The sequence below is a fragment of the Bidens hawaiensis genome, unplaced genomic scaffold (assembly GCF_021521415.1).
Source record: "Bidens hawaiensis isolate Kalapana, Puna unplaced genomic scaffold, B.hawaiensis_p1.1 tig00018571_1, whole genome shotgun sequence".
Classification (NCBI taxonomy): Eukaryota; Viridiplantae; Streptophyta; class Magnoliopsida; order Asterales; family Asteraceae; genus Bidens; species Bidens hawaiensis.
In genome coordinates, this window is record NW_027492813.1 from 32,682 (window position 1) to 51,076 (window position 18,395).

The window sequence follows — 18,395 nt, forward strand, 5'->3', positions numbered from 1 at the left end:
AAAATATTTAAGTTTTTTCTACATTAAATCTGATATCATGAGGATGATGGTGGTGGTGATGACGGTGATGGTGGTGCTAACGTGCATTATGCTTGAAACAATCTTTTTCATTTTCAAAAATTCATTTTTTTAATCTTGTGGACTAGTCTGTCGGAATCGGTGATTGAACATGGTAATTAACCTTCCTTTGACATGACAGAATTAAGTGATTAACCACATCTAGAAGTTTGTAATCTTTAATTTGAAATTGAAGTGTGATTATGTGGTCACCTTTGTTTCAAATAATCTAAATGGTTTTAAATGTTGAGATTTCATAAATACAAGTGTTTAGAGCTGTTTAGTTAAAAATCCTAAGCAAACCAACTCAACATTAGCTTTTACAAACCTAGTTGTTTCCTAAGTCTTTTATAAGACCATGTGTTACCATGGCCCCGATGGCGTGGAAGGCTCGCCACATGGAGCAGGGGTGCCTCTTTTGACTAAATGGAGATTAAATCTCAGCCATTGAATCTTACCTTTTATTCTATGCTATTGTTTTGGCTTGGAAAAAGGAAAAGCGATAACAAATACAAAATGCTAACCAAAAAATTAATAATATAATAGTTTTAAACACAATTTATAGCCCACATTTTATGATTCAAATTCCACAACTCTAAAATATAATTTCTCTTAAAAGTTTTATATTATTCTACTTAGTATTCTTCCTCTCCATATTTTAAAAGTCTTAATGTGGTGATTTACTGACCCTTGTTAGAGTTCGACGCATATGAACAATACGGAGCCGGCAATTGGGATTTACCCGATTCACAAACGACATGGGTACCCGATACGCATATCCCCTACAAACGTTATTTCCATTTTACCCAATCCCAACCTGACCACTAAACCCGAACCACAACCAAGACTGAGATTTTGATGCAATCTCGGATTCAAGAATACTCATCATCTTCAAGGTTTCCAGCCGGATGATATTCACCGAACTTCCGTTGTCCACCAGGATCCTGCGTACCAAACAATTAGCAATATAAAGGGTTATGATCAGACCGTCGCGATGAGGATCCTGAATAGTATCCCGATCTTCATCATCGAAAAACACACCGGCTTCCTTGGGTAAAGTCATCTTCGTTGGTCCCTCTAGCTTCTCCGCTTTAGCTATCTTGGCATTCTTTTTGGCTACCGAGTAGGGTGTGCCGCATATGTCTGAACCTCCGGAGATAACGTTTACAATCCAAGCACCTGGAGGTGGAGATTCCGCCATTTTGGGATCCTGCTCGGGACCCCGACTTTGATTTTTCTTTCCCAACAACTCTTTCAAGTGACCTTTGCTAAGTATGTAACTGATCTCTCCCCTTAGAGCGATACAATCTTCTGTTATATGACTGAAATATTCGTGAAAAGCGTATCATTTGGACTTGTCCTTCTAGGCACCATTTTTCTCGTTCTTTCGTGGCCATCTTGCCTTTTCACCTAGATCCTGCATACCACACATTAATCCAGGAATATCAACTGAAAAACAATAATCATTTAAGTTGGGATAAGATTCATCATCCACCACATTGACCCTGCCATTTCTTGCATATGGCTTAGATCGATATGGCTTAGACGATGGGGAATTCGACTTCCTGTTCGGATGGTTGAAGCTGTTGGAACCATCCAGCCTTTACTGAATCCTCCTGTCTTTTTCCAGCCTGATGAACCTTAGAGCACTGTTCCTTTCTTCGTCCAGGTTCCTGAAAGGATTCATAATGAGATCCTCATAGAAAGAGCTATCCTTCTTGAGACCCATTTTGAAAGCTTGCACAGCCGTCATGACATCAAGGTTGGGGATCCTAGGGCTACCTTGCTGAATTTGCTGACATAATCCCTAAAGGATTCATCTTTATCCTGTGTTACTCTATACAAGTCACTAGTTAACCTTTCAAAACTTCTACTGCATGAAAATTGGTTATTAAACATATTAACTAAATAAGCAAAAGACTTAATAGAAAAAGGAGGAACACTTAGGAGCTATTTCAACGCAGCTCCGATTAAGGTTGAGCCAAAGCCTTTGCATAAGTAGGCCTCCTTGAGATTCTGAGGTACGGGGTTGATCTCTATCTTTTCTCGATATTGGGCAATATGCTCTTCAGGATCCATGGTTCCATTGTACAGCTTCATGCTTTGGATCTGGAATCGCTTTGGGATCTCAGCATCACATATGGGGGGTGCGAATCTTGAGATCTTGTGACTGCTTAGAGCAGCCTTCAGAATCGGCTAGACTATCCCAGGTATGCTAGAGATTAATTCCTTGAGTTTTTGCAATTCCTTCTATACAATTGGGCTAATACCGGAATCCTGCGCAACATCATGGTTAGTCACAGGCATAATAGCATTATTGAAATTACCAGTATCGGGAATCCTAGCCGGGGATCCTAGAATAACACCGAAATCCCGAGTTAGAGTTGCCCTGGTGGCCTGGACAGGATCACTCGTTCTGTTTGCTGATTGTATGGGCAGGAAGTCGTCATAACGATTTCCCCGGGATCCCGACAAATCAAAGTTCAGGTTCCTAGGCAGCAATGGAGTGAAGGATTCCTTCGTCGGCTTCTTCCCTTATGCCAGAATATCTCGGAGATCCCTCATGACTGAATTGTTGGTTTGCTTCTAAGCCTCCATGTCACACCCCAACCTAAGGCGGAAATGCCGGGGCGTGATCCGATTGCTCACAGCTCGAAGATACTATCATGAATATAAATGACAATATCTAATTAATTATTTTATTCAAAGAATACACACAATATCCAAATATAACAAAATATTCCAAAATAGGATTTCCAAACAAACTTAAACAATGATTTTCTTTGTTTAACCCTAAGGTCTTGTCTAAGTGTCCAACTTCAATCTTCAATGTAAAGAGACCTGCATATGCGTAGAAAATAAAAGAGTTTGTCAATAACACATGTTGAGTGAGATGATCACCAGAATTTGACACAACAAATATATATATATGATAGATAAATGATAAATGATAAATGTTAAATACGCAAACCAACCTATGTGGTAATAGTCAATCAAAGCTTAACAAACCATATACACAACCAAAGACTTGCTAGTGTGCCAATGAATCGTGCCAAGCGAATCGGGCATTGATTACTATGACTAAAATTGTCGGTTTACCTTCGCCAAGCGAATCGAGCTCCGGTTACTAAGACGGTCGTATGATCATACTAATGAGCACCCTATACAAGGGAATACGGTGGACCTCTCCGAATGCGATAAAGTAAACACATAAGCAAATAGCAATTAGCAAATAACATTTAATTGATATACACACAATGATTATGTTTGCGAATTTGTGTATATATATATGATAGAAAAATATGATAAGTACGCATACGTCCCCAAAACGTTTGAAAATAGTATATAAAAAGGGGAATGATCAAACTCACCTTAGATTAAAGACAAGCGATTAATAAATGTGATTAAACGGGTTAACGAATAAGTGAGTCGTCCACTACACGTCAAACGATATAAACAATCAGAATCAGAAACTTTGAGAAATGATAATATAAGTAAAAACAAACTCATGACCACTGGATTCAATCCAAACGGACGTTTAGAACTCAAGTTATGTTATATTTAAGATTTAAGCGAGCTGGTACTGACCAGAGTCCGAACAGCGAGTCGGAAGTCGGGTTTGATTAGTAGTCTTAAAATTTTGTTACGAGAATAAAAGTCTTCTGGACCGAATGTTGAATCCGACCAGAAGTATGAGAAAACATAAAGTCAAACTTGTTGACTGATTTGTCCTTTAACGAGTTTTAAACGAATTGACCAGTCAACACCCTTTAACCACTGAAATTGATTGAAGGTTATTGACTAGGGAATGTTTATGAATGATTTCTATGTTTACAACTAACCCGGGGAGTGAAAGAATCAACAAATACAATGAGTCAAAGGTCCATACGCATGCAAAGTCAAACGAACAAGCTTGTATCTTCAATGAATAAGGAAAAACCGAAGGGTTTAGGGATGGTCAGAAGCATGTGACGGCTGAGGAAGCTCTTAGGTTTTAGTGTAAAGGTTTGTGGCAGAGATTATGAGACTTGTTTATATAGGAATAACATAAACGAACCATATTTGGAAGATTTACTCGTTTAAGTAACAAAATACGGTTTTAATGAGAATATCTATGAAATAAACTGAAAGATTTGATCCTGGGCTGTAAGAAACGAATAGGTAGTTGTATTTTAGTTATAATATGTTTACTTGGTCCTTAATTCACTCAACTATGCCTAAAGTACACGATTTTAATACCAAAAACGATCTAGGAAACGAGATCGGGTAAACAAACCGTGCAGGTCCTCCATAGTGCCACGCGACCAAGTGAGGGGTAGCCCGTCACGTGGCGCCCCGGCCTAGGGTCGGCTGACTTTTGGTTTTTGACATATATGGTCCCTGAAGTTTGATTATGGGTTAATTATTGAACTTTGTTATGAAATAAATAAGAAATGGATATTATATAAAGTATGAGGGGTATAAGTGAACTTAAGAAAACTTAAATACTTATAAACATTTGATTTGATTAATAATTATGATTCAAAAATGTTCCCGGGTCGGGTTATGAGTAAATGAATACGGGTTTGGAAAATCCGAAATGTTGCACTCCATGTGTTCCTTCATCTGCATTAAAACATCAAAAATATCATCGTTAGACAAAAGGATGGGCCTTGTGTTAGGAGACCCAGATCTTTGGAGTGGCACGCCGGTTGAAGGCCTTGTTGTAGGAGGAAGCATGTTGATTGATCCTCCAGCTCCTGAGATGTTAACCCGATGTTGGTCGTCTTCTTTTGGGCAGCAGGTGGAAGAGGAAGTGGTTAAGCGGCTCCGAAAATGCGGACGACATGGATGAAGATGTAGCTTTTGATTGAGAGGCAATTTTGAGTATAACTTTGTAAGGTAACGGTTTAGGATGGATGTAAATATGGATTTGAGTATGAAAAACACCACTTTCCCCATGGTGGGCACCAAACTGTTTTGGTAAAAAATCACCGAAGCAATAATTGAACAATTTAGTGAAGTGAGGTAGTGTGTTTCTCAATAATAAGCTAAGTAAGTGCGGTAAAAGTAAAGGTGAACACATCGATATAGCGAGGAAAAAACCTTAGATCCCGGTGAGGATCCTCGAAAAACAACCTTGAAGGGGAAAATTATCCCCTGCCTCAATTTGTTGATAGTAAATTGTAAGCAAAAGTCGAGAGCAAGTGTTGATCGAAGCTAACAGTTACAGAGAGTGTTTTGAGTGTGTGTGGTGTGTCCTTTATCGATCAACCAAGCCTCATTTATATAATACATGAAAATAGCTAATTGTCCTATAATTACGGCAACCCTAGCTTAAGTGACTGTTTGAAGGCTTGTTCTTCAATCCCATGTGCATTTAGACTTGGTCCTCCGATCTTTTAGGCAGAATAAGTCAGCTAACCGTTGTAGGCCGTTATTCTTTTGAGTAATCTACAATCATATCATAAAAAACACAAGTATAGCTGGTGAGCTTAGGATCCCGCAATTAGTTAGGAATCCAAACTATCAGGATATCATTCAGGATCACTCTAGGGATAAAATGACTCCTAACAGTATATATGTCAGCACAGGTAAGGACAACGAACCTTATACGTGCTATAGTTGTATGTGTAACAATAGGTACGAACAGTGGACCTTGTATGTGCTGTTAATGTATGTGTCAGCATAAGTAAGGACGGTGGACCTTGTACGTGTTGTTAATGTATGTTGGTATAGGGAAGGATCGCAGACCTTGTACGTACCATGAATGGCGAACACATGTAAGGACTGTGGACCTTGTGCGTGTTCACGATCTTGAGCAAAGGTATAGACGGCAAACTATGAACTTACTCTTGGTAGGTTAAGGTGAGTGATTGAATGAAAATGTGCTAAGTATGTATGGTTTGAATGTTAATAAATTTTGTATAAATATATAAATGTGGAACAAGAGAAGAATGGTATGCGTATCTTCGTATACGAATATGTATGAATGTATAAGTATGATCTGCTGTCTGTTAAAACTAGAACTCACTCAGCGTAGTTGACTTTTAGTATGCACGTAGGTGTTAGATGTAGATGCCAAGCTTGAGGTTCACACAAGGCTATTATAAGACTGGCTGGCATCCGAAGAAGAGAAGTTATGAAGTGTTAAGTTAGAATGCTGTTAGAAAGTGTATAAAATGACTGAAAGTTTAAATAAACTCTGATTTTTAAGTTGTGTTTAAGAGCAAATCCAACGCCACATAAGGTGCCCGGGTTCGGGGCCTTACAAACCTCTAAGAACTCAAAATCACCCAAGGAACTCTATGTTTTTGTCTAAAAATGTCTGAACACGATTATGGGGTGTTTTAGGGTTTTAAAACAGTTTTGAACGAAAATTTTGCGATAAAGGCTCGATCGCGTATCACGACGGCCGACCAACCTCCGCTTGTTTAGCGCGACTGGTGATATAATTATTTTTGTTACTAATAACATGACAAGCAAGTGTAATGCATTATGGAATGCAACAAATATTATCACATAGCACATATCATTTATATCTTAATTATTTAACATGTCCGGTTTGACATTAATCACCAAAGTGTATAGACGGACTTGTGTGTGTAACCCGTTACTGACTCATGTAAATGTTATGCATGAAAATGTGGGGTATCACAGTCTGTGGATTGTTTGCATTAAGCGTACTAATCTCTCATCTGGAGCTAGGTTTCCATCTCTTGTTCTTACAGAAAGGCTGCTTCAAACTGAAGGTATCTTACTAATATCTCTCTCTCTCTCTCTCTCTCTCTCTCACTAACTTGTATTTGTTTGCAAGTGATTCAAAGATGAATTGATACCTAAAGGTTTGTCCCAGGATCCTAATTACAGTCGAAAACGAAGAATAGATGCTTAATACATGTAGAGCTTGCTGCCAAAAGGCAGTTTTCAATCACACGTTACATGGATCTTAAGACATTTTACACAGTCCGTAAGCCTGACTTTTCAACTACAATCTTAACGAGTAAGATTTGATACTTTATAGTCTGTTTAACAAATCTCACGGTCTGTGAAATCAACTTTTTGAGTATTTCACTGTTAGTCACTTGACTTTTATTGTGGATTAAATAACAGTTGCCCTTCAACTTTCTAGTTTGATAATGCATATAAATATATACATCATATTAGTATCAAATAGTCTTCAGATTATTATCTTTTTTTTGTAAGTATTGGTTAGAATAGTTACTTATTGTATTATTTTCCCTTTTCACGTTTTTCTCGGCCTTAAATGAAGAAACAAATGAATACACATAGATAAATGAAGAAACTAAAGATTCGATGACTGAGACCTCAACCACGGGTCGTGGTCTAGTTTTCTACACCCTCATGACCACCTTTCAACATAAGACAAAATTGTGATTCTGAGACCTAAACCGCGGGCCATGGTATATTCCTTTACACCCCCGTGGTCAGCACCTCTGATGTACGTTCTAATCAGCATTAAGTGCAACATGTGAAGCCTCCTACGGGTCGTGGTCGACCTTCAAACCAACCTATAGATGGTGTTTATTGGTTCATTGCAATAGGAGAGTTGGATGGGAATTTCACTCAAAAACACACTTTGAACTCACAATCAATCATTTTAAAGGTGTTTGAAGGCTTGGAAGAACCTACCATCCTAAAAGAGAAGACATATAATTAATTGTGGTTATTGTAAGGCCATAAATTTGTGACTTGCGATATCTATATGGTAAAATTCATTAAATACATAATTGTCAAGCGATTATTTATAGTCGGCGAGTAATCCGAACCCGAGACGAGAGCTTCGATGCGCGCGTTTAGCTTCAATGGGGAGAAAGCTTCTAGAAAAAGTATGTTAGGTTATAAATATATCATTTTGTTGTCTTTATTTGCGTGTGTTTTTCATAGGGATGAGCAAAAATCGGTATGGTACCTAACTGGTACCGGTACCGAAATCGGTACCGATTTGGTACTGTCAGTACCGAATCGGTACCAAGGTTTTGAGTTTTCGGGACCGGTACGGTACCGGTATTTCCTGAATTTTACCTTAAATACCGGTACCGTACCTGTACCGGTACCGTACCGATACTGATACCGTTACCGAACCGAATATTTCGGTACCGGTACCGGTACCAAAAATTTACAATTTTCGGAATCGGGATTTTCGGTAACGCTACGTTACCAAGCTCATCCCTAGTTTTTCATGGTGTAATCAACCACAGGGGGAGCTCACCTTGGGTGGGATCGGTTTGTTTAATATACTTTTATCACTTCTAAACCGATTGTGGAGTTGTCCTATATGTTATTTATATTATTTGTTCGATCATTTGATTTCACCGCACCCGTCTCAATCGTTTATCAAGAACAAATCCATTCGTTTTGTCAGATCTGGGGTTAGGGGATCCACAAGTGGTATCAGAGCGGGTCGAATCAATTGATTCAACTTTGTTCTTGATATTCGTGTTCTAATTCCGCGATTACCTGAGCCGAAACGCTAATTTCTTGATGTTTTTTAAAGACTTGTTTAAGTTTTGGAAATAAAGTTTGAAGATCTTGAAAATAAAGGTTGGAAATAATCGTGCTAGAAGTTCGTCTTTGTAAATCTGGGAGTTACACGGTTTTAAAGAAGGTGATGTTGATTTTTCGGTGACCTTGCTCAGGCGGCGGAAGGTGGCCGGTGAACTTGCTCAGTTGGTGGAGGGTGGCCAGCGACTTCATCGTTGAACGAGTTGGTCTCATCGGAATATATGATAAAAAAAGGTTGTCCCGTAAGCTGTGATGATGGTGGCGGCCCAGGTTCATAGCAGCTTTTGAATCTGGTATGAATGGCGACTCCTTGTCGGTTCATTAAGCGATCTGCTGATGTATCTTTTCCTCGTTGTCACACCTCTACCTAAAATGGAAATGTCGAGGCGTGAGCATGATTGTTCATAGCTCAAAGGTACTATCATAAAATATAAGTGACAGTAACTATTAAGTTAATTATTGCATAATAAGTGCACATAATATCCAAACATAACAAAATATTCCAAACAATAAAATAATCCCAAACACAAAAATCCAAATATAAATTGTCTTCATAAAACCCCAAGGTCTTTACTAAGTGCCCAAAACTTCAATCTTCAAGTCAAGCGATAACCTGCATATGCGTAGAAAATACAATAGAGTTGTCAACATAAAGTTCAGTGAGATTATCACCAGTTTCGCAATGATATAATATAATATGGTAAATTGCAAAACGTAATAAATTGCCGTAAATAAATCAAACCATGAGCAAATAATTAGACCTTTGCCATGCGAGCGGGCGTTGGTCAGTCGTATGATCTTACTATAAATGAGAATATGTTGGACCTCTTCGAATGCGATAAAGTAAACAAATAAGCATGTAGCAAGTATATTTGATAGATAACACACAATTACACGTTTGCTAGTTTGAGATATATAGATAATACGAAATACGGATAAATACGCATATGTCCCCAAAACTTGTGAAAATTCAGTAAAATAGGGGAATGATAAAACTCACCTTAAATAATAGGCAAGTGAATAAAAATAAGAATGAAAATAAGTAAATCGTCCGTTAACGCGTCAAACGAGATAACCCGATAAACCTAAAACCTTGAGATAAGAAAATATGAGTAAAAACGAACTCGTTACCGCTGGAATCATTCCAAACAGATGTTTAGAACTCCGGTTATGTTAAATTAAACATTTAAGTGAGTCGGTACTGACCAGAATTCGAACAGCGAGTCGAAAGCCGGGTTTTGGCCGGTAGCCTTAAGTTTTTGTTATGAGAATAAAAGTCTTCTGGACCGATTGTCGGTTATGACTAGAAGCATGAGAAAACGAGTAGTCAAACTTGTTGACTATTATGCCCTTTAACGAGTTTCGGCTATCTCTAGCTGTTGCAATTAGAAATTAAAGCCGCCGAAAATACGATTTTCCAGCTAGGGGTGGTAGCCGGTGAGCAGGTGGTGGGCCTGATCAGATTGTGGACGATGGTGGTGACTGTCACATTGTTGATTCATGAAGGTGTAAAGGAGGCGGAGGAGTATGTGAAGATTGGGAAGTTGCCAGATCCAGCGAGTATGGATAATGCGGAGTTTCAGATAGAGTTGTCGGTTATTAAGGAGGGGTTGGAGAGTGATCCGAAGAAGTATCATAAGATGAAGGAGAGATTGGTCGGGATACGTTTTTCTCCGGTAGGATGTTGACGCCCGAGTGATGATTTGAATTCTATGGTGAACGGTTTTTCCAGCGGATGGTGGCCGGCGACTGTTATAATAGGATATCGCCGAAATTTGATTTTAAGGCAAGTATACATCTGGCGGCTGTCCCACCTTCACGAAACTGCATTGCATTTAAAAACCAAGATCAACTTGGGTTAGGTTCACATTGGGCTTCAATCTGTTGGGCTGGGTATTTGTCTAGGTTAGTTTTCTACCTGATTATGGATTATGTTTCTGGGTTGGTAGAATTATTTAATTGGGCCTGTTTACACGAAAGTATTTTTCTTGGACACTTGGTTAACATTTACAGAGAATAAAATACCGGGCCAAGTGTTTGCATGATATTTATTGGGTGAGTGAATCGGTTATTATTCGGGTTGACCAAAGGGAGTCAAAATTGATCGGGTGCTCATCATTGTCTGACCGAGTTTTCAAGGTTTATTATTTTTTCTTTGCCATTCGATCGTTGAATCCGATAAATCGATATCGATTTGTGGATATTCGAGATCTTCTTAGCCTATATAGCTTAATATCCGAGAGAATGGATAAGAAGCAAGCACTCCTTCGTAAATGAAATTAGGTGGGTTATACCTTGAGAGGGCGAATTGAAACAAAGAGGCGTCGGTTTTTATTGAGTGATCCGTGAAGGTGTGTGACACGGTTAAACAATTGATATCATAAGTCAAGGGGTGATTGTAAGGCCAAAAATTTGTGACTTGCATATCAATATGACGAAATTCGTTAAATATATTTGGTCAAGCGATTAACTAAAGTCGGCTAGTAATCCGGATCCGAAACGAGAGCTTCGATGCACACTTTTAGCTTCAATGGGGAGAAAACTTCTAGAAAGAATTTGTTAGGCTATAAATATATCATTATGTTGTTTTTATTTGTGTGTGTTTTTCATGGTATTATCAACCACCAAGGGGAGCTCACCTTGGGTGGGATCGGTTCGTTTAGTATATTTCATCACTTTTAAACCGATTACAGAGTCGCCCTTTATATTATCTTTATATATTATTTGTTTGATTGTTTGATTTCACCGTCCCCGTCTCGATCGTTTATCAAGAACAAATCCGTTTGATGCTTAGATCCGATGTTAGGGGACCTACAACTATATTATCATAATCATACTATTTATTATTCATCTTCTTCTTTTGTTATTGTTATCATGTTCAATATGAGCTAAACTTCCATTTAACACTCTAATTGTGATGAAATTTAACTTAATTTTGATGATTAGAATGAACATATTGTTTTAGTTTTTGTGAAGTAATGGTTATTTTGTAATTATCTTTTGATAAGATGTGTTTTAACAACTTAATTAAGTTCAAGGTTGACAATTGATACTTTTATAACAAACTTCGAATCTTTCTCAATTATTCTTGAATTTCTCATGTTCTTTAAAACTAAGAATTGTGAAAAAAGAACTTTGCATGTCAAATACATCTTCTTTTGTGAATTTGGAAAGATGAAGCACTTGATATGATCGATCTTTCTAGTCATAACATTATATAAAATAATATTGTTACCACAATTGCTTAGGTATTATGCTAGTTTGAAAGATTATATGTTTAAAAAATGTATGAATATAACTTAAATTAATCAACCGTATGTGGATTATTTATTGTTCATGTAATCTTTCCCTAAAGTAGTTAGATTCTTTGTTCAAGTTGAAGTAGAGTCTAATCTTTATATATTTCATGAAACAAACTCGCTTAATTTAAATGACATCTTGATGATTAGTTTGTAATTTGTTTATGCTACTTTTCTAAAATGTCATTGGAATAATTTACATAAAGTTAAGAAGTTATTGATGTAATATCTATGTTTCATCAGTAGAAATAAATAAAATTTTTGTTTTAAAAAAAAAAAAAAAAAAAAAAAAAAAGTTATTCTATCTTTTATATTAAAAGCGAGTTTACTGCATGTTATTATGATTAATTGTCAAAAATAGTTAGTGGATTCTAAATTAAGATGGTAGCCTTTTATCATACTTATCCGGTTAAACCATATTTACTTACTTTCTTTTAATTAAATAAAAAATTAAGTTTAAAAACAAACCTTTCAAGATTATTTCTCTCAGTTATTCTGTTTACAAAGATTTAATATTGAAAACGCCCCGTATCCATGAATTGATACTTGGTTTTCACCAACCTTACTCTATCACCCGATAAGTACACTTACCTTATGTATGTGTAGTTTAGTATTAGTAAAAACCAATTTTAAATCATGAATTTGTGTGAAAAACGACCAACAATTATATATACTATTTGGCTATTTGCACACATCATTTGACACATTTAGAAAGAAATTTTCTAGATTGTTACAACACGAAAGGCAATTTGCAGCAATCACAGATTATTTCCTTCTACTCGCTCAAGTGTGAGGCGCTAGTATTTTATCCAACAATACGTACTACTTTGAATATTGTACACCATGTGAGACATGCCGAGAAACACGAAATATGTTTTAAAGAACATGCTGGATACAAATACCCAACATATGTTTTTTTTCTTGTTCTTGTTATTTCCTTCTATTTCAATTATAACTAGCATTGTATCATTTCTTGTCTTTACTGTAATTTATTTTAATGATTCTTTTAATTATTTTATGAACGGTATTTCAATAGAATATTGCTAAGAATTTTGTATATCACAAGTATACGAAACACATACGTAAACAATTGAAATTCAGTTACGATGTCTTGAAGAGTTAAAGCTTTAGTATTCTAGACACCACATGTTAAGAAAGGTGATAGCCAAGTTCAAACATTTAGCGTCAGCGATTCACATGATATTCCAAGGGATCTAGAAGGTCAAGGAAGGGATGGCAAATACCTAGAATATTTAAGGAAAGAATTGGATGAGATGGTATACTTTGTTTGTCGGGAAGGTTAACGTACAAATGAAATTAGCATGCTAACTGTAAGAATCAAATAGAGTAATTAATTATATATACAAGTAGAGTAATTATGTAATTAAATCGATCATAGAGTAATTATGTAGTTACTTTATGATATAATTACATAATACTCTACTTGTATATATAACCATTCTATTTGACTCTCACAATTAGTGTGTTAATTTCATTTGTATTTGATTCAAAATCCTACTTTTATCTTACCATCATCATAGATTTATATCAAGTGACAGTGTTGTCACATATTTAGGAAGATATATGTTACATATTTCTCCTTGTGGTAAAGAATGATAATTCCTTTTAGCATTTTCTCGAAATTAATTCACCTTCTATGTGTCATCATCCTCTTACCAGGAACTAAATGAAATGTTAGAACGATATAACATTACTACTTACTTTGTTATATATTTTTTTCAGAACATCAATTCATACACTTTCTAACTCTACTAATTATAAGTTGCACATTTTTTTGTCAACTACGAGACTTGAACCTCATCACTTGGAAATACTACACTTTATCTAGCACGTCGCTAGGTTAAAAGCTCTTTGGTACTTCTTGGTTATATGCTCCTTAACTTTTTGTACATTGTTAATCTACTGGACCTCACATTCCCATTAACTGCAAATCACCCTTTCATATTTCGATAACTCTCTACTGAATCACTAGTGTTCTTATGGTAGATTGGTAGTTTCAAGTGGTCAAAGTTCCGGTATACTTGCCATAAACAACTAATTAAATTAATACACAAGCCATGACTAACTTTCTTTACATAAGATGCATTCAATCTATAAGATGGATCATCTTCGTGCATTGGTAGAGATTAGATCCGATACTGCTTGAAAAGGCCTGGACGACTGCACATTAAGAAGTGAAAAATAATCCCTCAGAATGTCCTTTTTAACCATGAGAACTGTTATGGGTTTTCTTGGACCTGTCGATTGATACCTTGCTTATGAACGAGACAATGTACTGAAAGTAAAATTCAAACTTAGAGATTTATGTTAAGACAAGGTACATACCACCGCACCACCGCGAAGGTTATGACTGTCAAGTAAAATCCTCAAAAAGAAACCCGTTGATTCTTCTCTTCAACTAATACTTCAAACTTAATCCATAGTCAATATACTACACGCATTCAGGATCGATTGCTTGAGATAAAAACGTTGGGGAAACAATTTCCAAACAAAAACTTTGTAACAGAATGTCAACTTTGATGATCAATTATGTAGGCATGTAGCATCTATCCTTCCCTTTGATTTTTGCTGGAATCCAATAGAAAATATAAAACAAGTAATATATTGTATCAATCATTTTCATGCCATGCCAACGATGTAACTAGAATAATTGTTTAGGTTCCATTATTAGCAAATTATTAATAAAACCTGGACTCTGAAAAGATTCCTAAGCTTTGGGAACCTTTGGCATTAGGCTATATATGATTTCTGATTTTTATTTTTTACACGCGTCTACGTGTCTAAATGGTGATTATTAATGGTCTCGCGTGTACCTATCATCGTGCACCAAAGTGTGCTCTCATTTGTATCATCTACAAGTGTTAAGACTTGCACAAATGGTCGTCATCATTTGAAGTCAAACCCTAATCCTAAAAATAATAGAATTTGATAAGTTTGTTTATAAATGGTGATTATTAATGGTCTCGCGTGTACCTATCATCGTGCACCAAAGTGTGCTCTCATTTGTATCATCTACAAGTGTTAAGACTTGCACAAATGGTCGTCATCATTTGAAGTCAAACCCTAATCCTAAAAATAATAGAATTTGATAAGTTTGTTTATATCCCCAAATTTTGAGTTGGTAGCTTTTCACCAACGACTCCTTTAATTGAAGGAATCATGTTCTCCTAACCTCTCTTGCAAATGACACTTCATTGCCAGATTGAGCTATGGCTTTTGAATAGTTTATACAATCAATTACTATTTAATATAATACAAAAAAGGGAAAATATGTAAAGAGAAATAAAATAAAAAGAACACCCACCACTTTTACTTTTCCTTGAGGCTCAAGATGTACAAAACTTCATCTAAACTTATTCTTGATAACCCTAAAAGCAGGTTATAATTGTCACAAACACATTAAAAATCCTTACTTATAGGAACTCTAGCTTGTGGTGCACCACAAACTTTGGTAATTAATTAAAGATGACCATAAGCCACGTAGATGCTTGTTTATGTTGTTTAAGGAATCTAAAGCAATACGGATGCACACTAACTATGGAACTTGTTTGTTTATTTCAACTTCAGGTGATGATATACTTGATGCAAATCCACTAATAGTAGACCGTTGTAATATATAACATAGTGGAGAATAAAGCACTTGAACCCGTAGATTTGTTTATAAAGAATATAATTAGCTATATTGAGCACCCGGTTTTAACTTATGCCAAAGACTTACAATTGATAGAATATAAGTATGACTATGAATTAAGTTCTTATAATCACATAAAAAATACACTTAACTTGTTCTAGCATGGTACTATAAGTATCAGCTATGTATGTTTGCGTGCAACCATAACTTACCAGAAGATAAATTCATTGATATATTTGAAAAACGGACAACGGAAGAATGCGAAAAGTTCTGTGTTGATCATGCAACTTCTCTCATGATTTTATGTCGTTTACACAAACTTAGAAATAAGCATATTGAGTTGGTTAGAAAAACGTATCTGGTTATGAAACCGTCTTATGTATTACAGTTAAGAAAAAACAATGCATATATACGCAACCGTCTTATGTATTACAGTTAAAACAAAACATACATATATTTATAATAATACTATGAGAGTTCTCCACAAACTCATGTATTAAATACAACATGAAAGGAAAAATGTATATCTAATGAAATCTTTGGCTGTATAATAAATTTGGTCGAATCTTTTATCAACAATTAAGGTTTGGCTTGCCCTTCTACAAGAACTCTACTAATTAAGCACTTAAATAACCATGGGAGTCCATAAGTTAATATGCATTGTCTTTATTTATAGGACTTTTAATTACCCATATGCTACCCTCGTGGGGAAATAACACTTTAGTCTAAAAACTGCATAAAGTTGGTATCAAAATAAAGTTTCTTCGAAAATCAAAAGCATTCTGAATTAACATCTACTGAAAGTGTACTTAACTGATTAAAATTTTGGTAACTTAGATTAAGCTAACATTTTGTTAGGGCAGCACTTGGAGCCCACAATAGGCTTTCCATCTTTCACTGACATGGAACCAATATTTTGAAATCAAATGCTATATTGTGTTCGTGTGTGTGATAGAGAGATGAGTTACAGGAAAAATAAATCATTTAAAAAATAAACGAGGGACGTGGGTATTTTAAATATAGTTATATAGAAATAGAAAGACTGAAAACTTTGAATATTGGTTTAACAAACTTAAGCAGCAATTAATCATAAGAATAATGTTTCTCTTAATCATGGCATGAACTACAGGCGGACTTAAAACTCATGAGCTCATTCTTAACAAATACAATAGGTGTACTTAAATACTCTAATCAAAGGACATATATATAATATATGAGTTTGAAGAACTTGAAAACACACATTAATTAGAAACCTAAAAAATTGCATAATGAATTTAGTTTTTAATTTACTTAAAACAATGCAATAGAAACAAAGCATCCAAGTACCTTAACCACTGACACATTCCTGAAAATTAATCCCAAATCTTGCTTGAAAATATAGATTCATCATTCATGGAGAAGTAACACAATTTAAAAAGAAAAACTATTTCCATACATCACATTAAGTTACAAAAGCACCCAAGAAATTAAAAAGATAAAATATAAAAACTCCAAAGATAGCAAGCAAGATAACAAGGAAATTAAGCAGTAGTTTAATCCATTAGAATGGATTATTATTATTATTACCCCGTGGATAATCCACCGGCAACTGAACATTTGGAGGCATATTCACCGGCAGGTTAAAGAACGGCAGCCCGGAAGACGGGTCTGGAAACGGGTTGCCACCACCCGCTCCATCGGTTTGAGAATTAACATGTGGCTGCATCTGCAGCCCACCGCCTTCAGCTTCCTCTTCTTCAAGCGGCAGTCTTTCGTATGCAACATTAGTAAACGAAGAAGCGATAACGATAACCGGTCCAGCTGCGGTCAACTCTCCGACCACGTTCCCACCCACTACTTGCCCTTGTCCACCAGCTAAAAATATAGTCAAACTGGTGGCTCCTGGTGGTGCTGGAGGCGGCAAGAAAGAACCCGAAAGAGATAAGATCTCAAACCTTCCATGAAGAGCCACCACAGACCCTGCAGCTGACGGCTGCCGGAGGCTAACATTTGTTACAATACCGCTACCGGATAATATACAGATCCCTCTCTGCCTTCGTCTTGCATAAGTTGCTATGCAGTCGAAAACATCGCACCCGTTGCCGATTTCCAAGATGTGAGCACGAAGCGTGTTCGCGCTTTCTCTTGTGATAATGACTGGGGGTTTTGGTTTGTTTTTGGATCCCGCTGGACGGCCTCTGGGGCGCCGTCCAACGGGATCACCTGACCCCCCTCCTCCACCACCACCACCGGAGTTGGGGGAGACTAGTGGATCATGACCTTGATGGTCATGATCCTCCTGGTGGTCTTGGTGGTGGTTGTGGAGGGTGGTGGTGTCGGAGAAGAGGTGGTGGTTTTCGGGTTGGGTGGTGTGGAGTTGGAGGTCAGAGAGGTGGAGTTGATGCTGATGCTGATGATGAATGTAACGTGAAGCAGTGCCTAAATCTAAACCAGCCATGGATATGATATGATTATACAAACATCAAGCAACAGAAAACAAGGAAATTATAAAAAAATGAAAGCAAGAAAATTATATATAAAAGTACGGATTTTTTTTTATTAGTGGGGGTAAGAAATTATAGAAAAACAAAGCTCTGGAAGTTGAACCCTAGATTAGAAAACAAAGGATATATGAGTACAGGGAAAGGGGAAAGAGGGGGGGGGGGGGGGTAGGGTGTACGCAGTCATACATCTCAACCTAATTCAAATAGGCATAAAGAAAACAAAACACTTGGGACATAAAATTAAATAATATTAAGAAGGGTTGTTTATTCATTCAACTTCAAAAATATATTTCCTTTTAGAAAAGGATTATCTGAAAGAATGTCATATCATGGGTTAAGACAAGTATTAAAATTAGGACATAATAATGTGCTTATGAAACTAATTATTCACATTTTCAT

The 18,395-nt window shown here is 36.4% G+C and overlaps 1 pseudogene; it reads right to left on the minus strand.

Annotated features, from left to right (window-relative positions):
- Window positions 1-17,053: 17,053 nt before the first annotated feature.
- On the minus strand, window positions 17,054-18,107 carry LOC143556428 (AT-hook motif nuclear-localized protein 23 pseudogene; annotated as a pseudogene).
- Window positions 18,108-18,395: the final 288 nt, after the last annotated feature.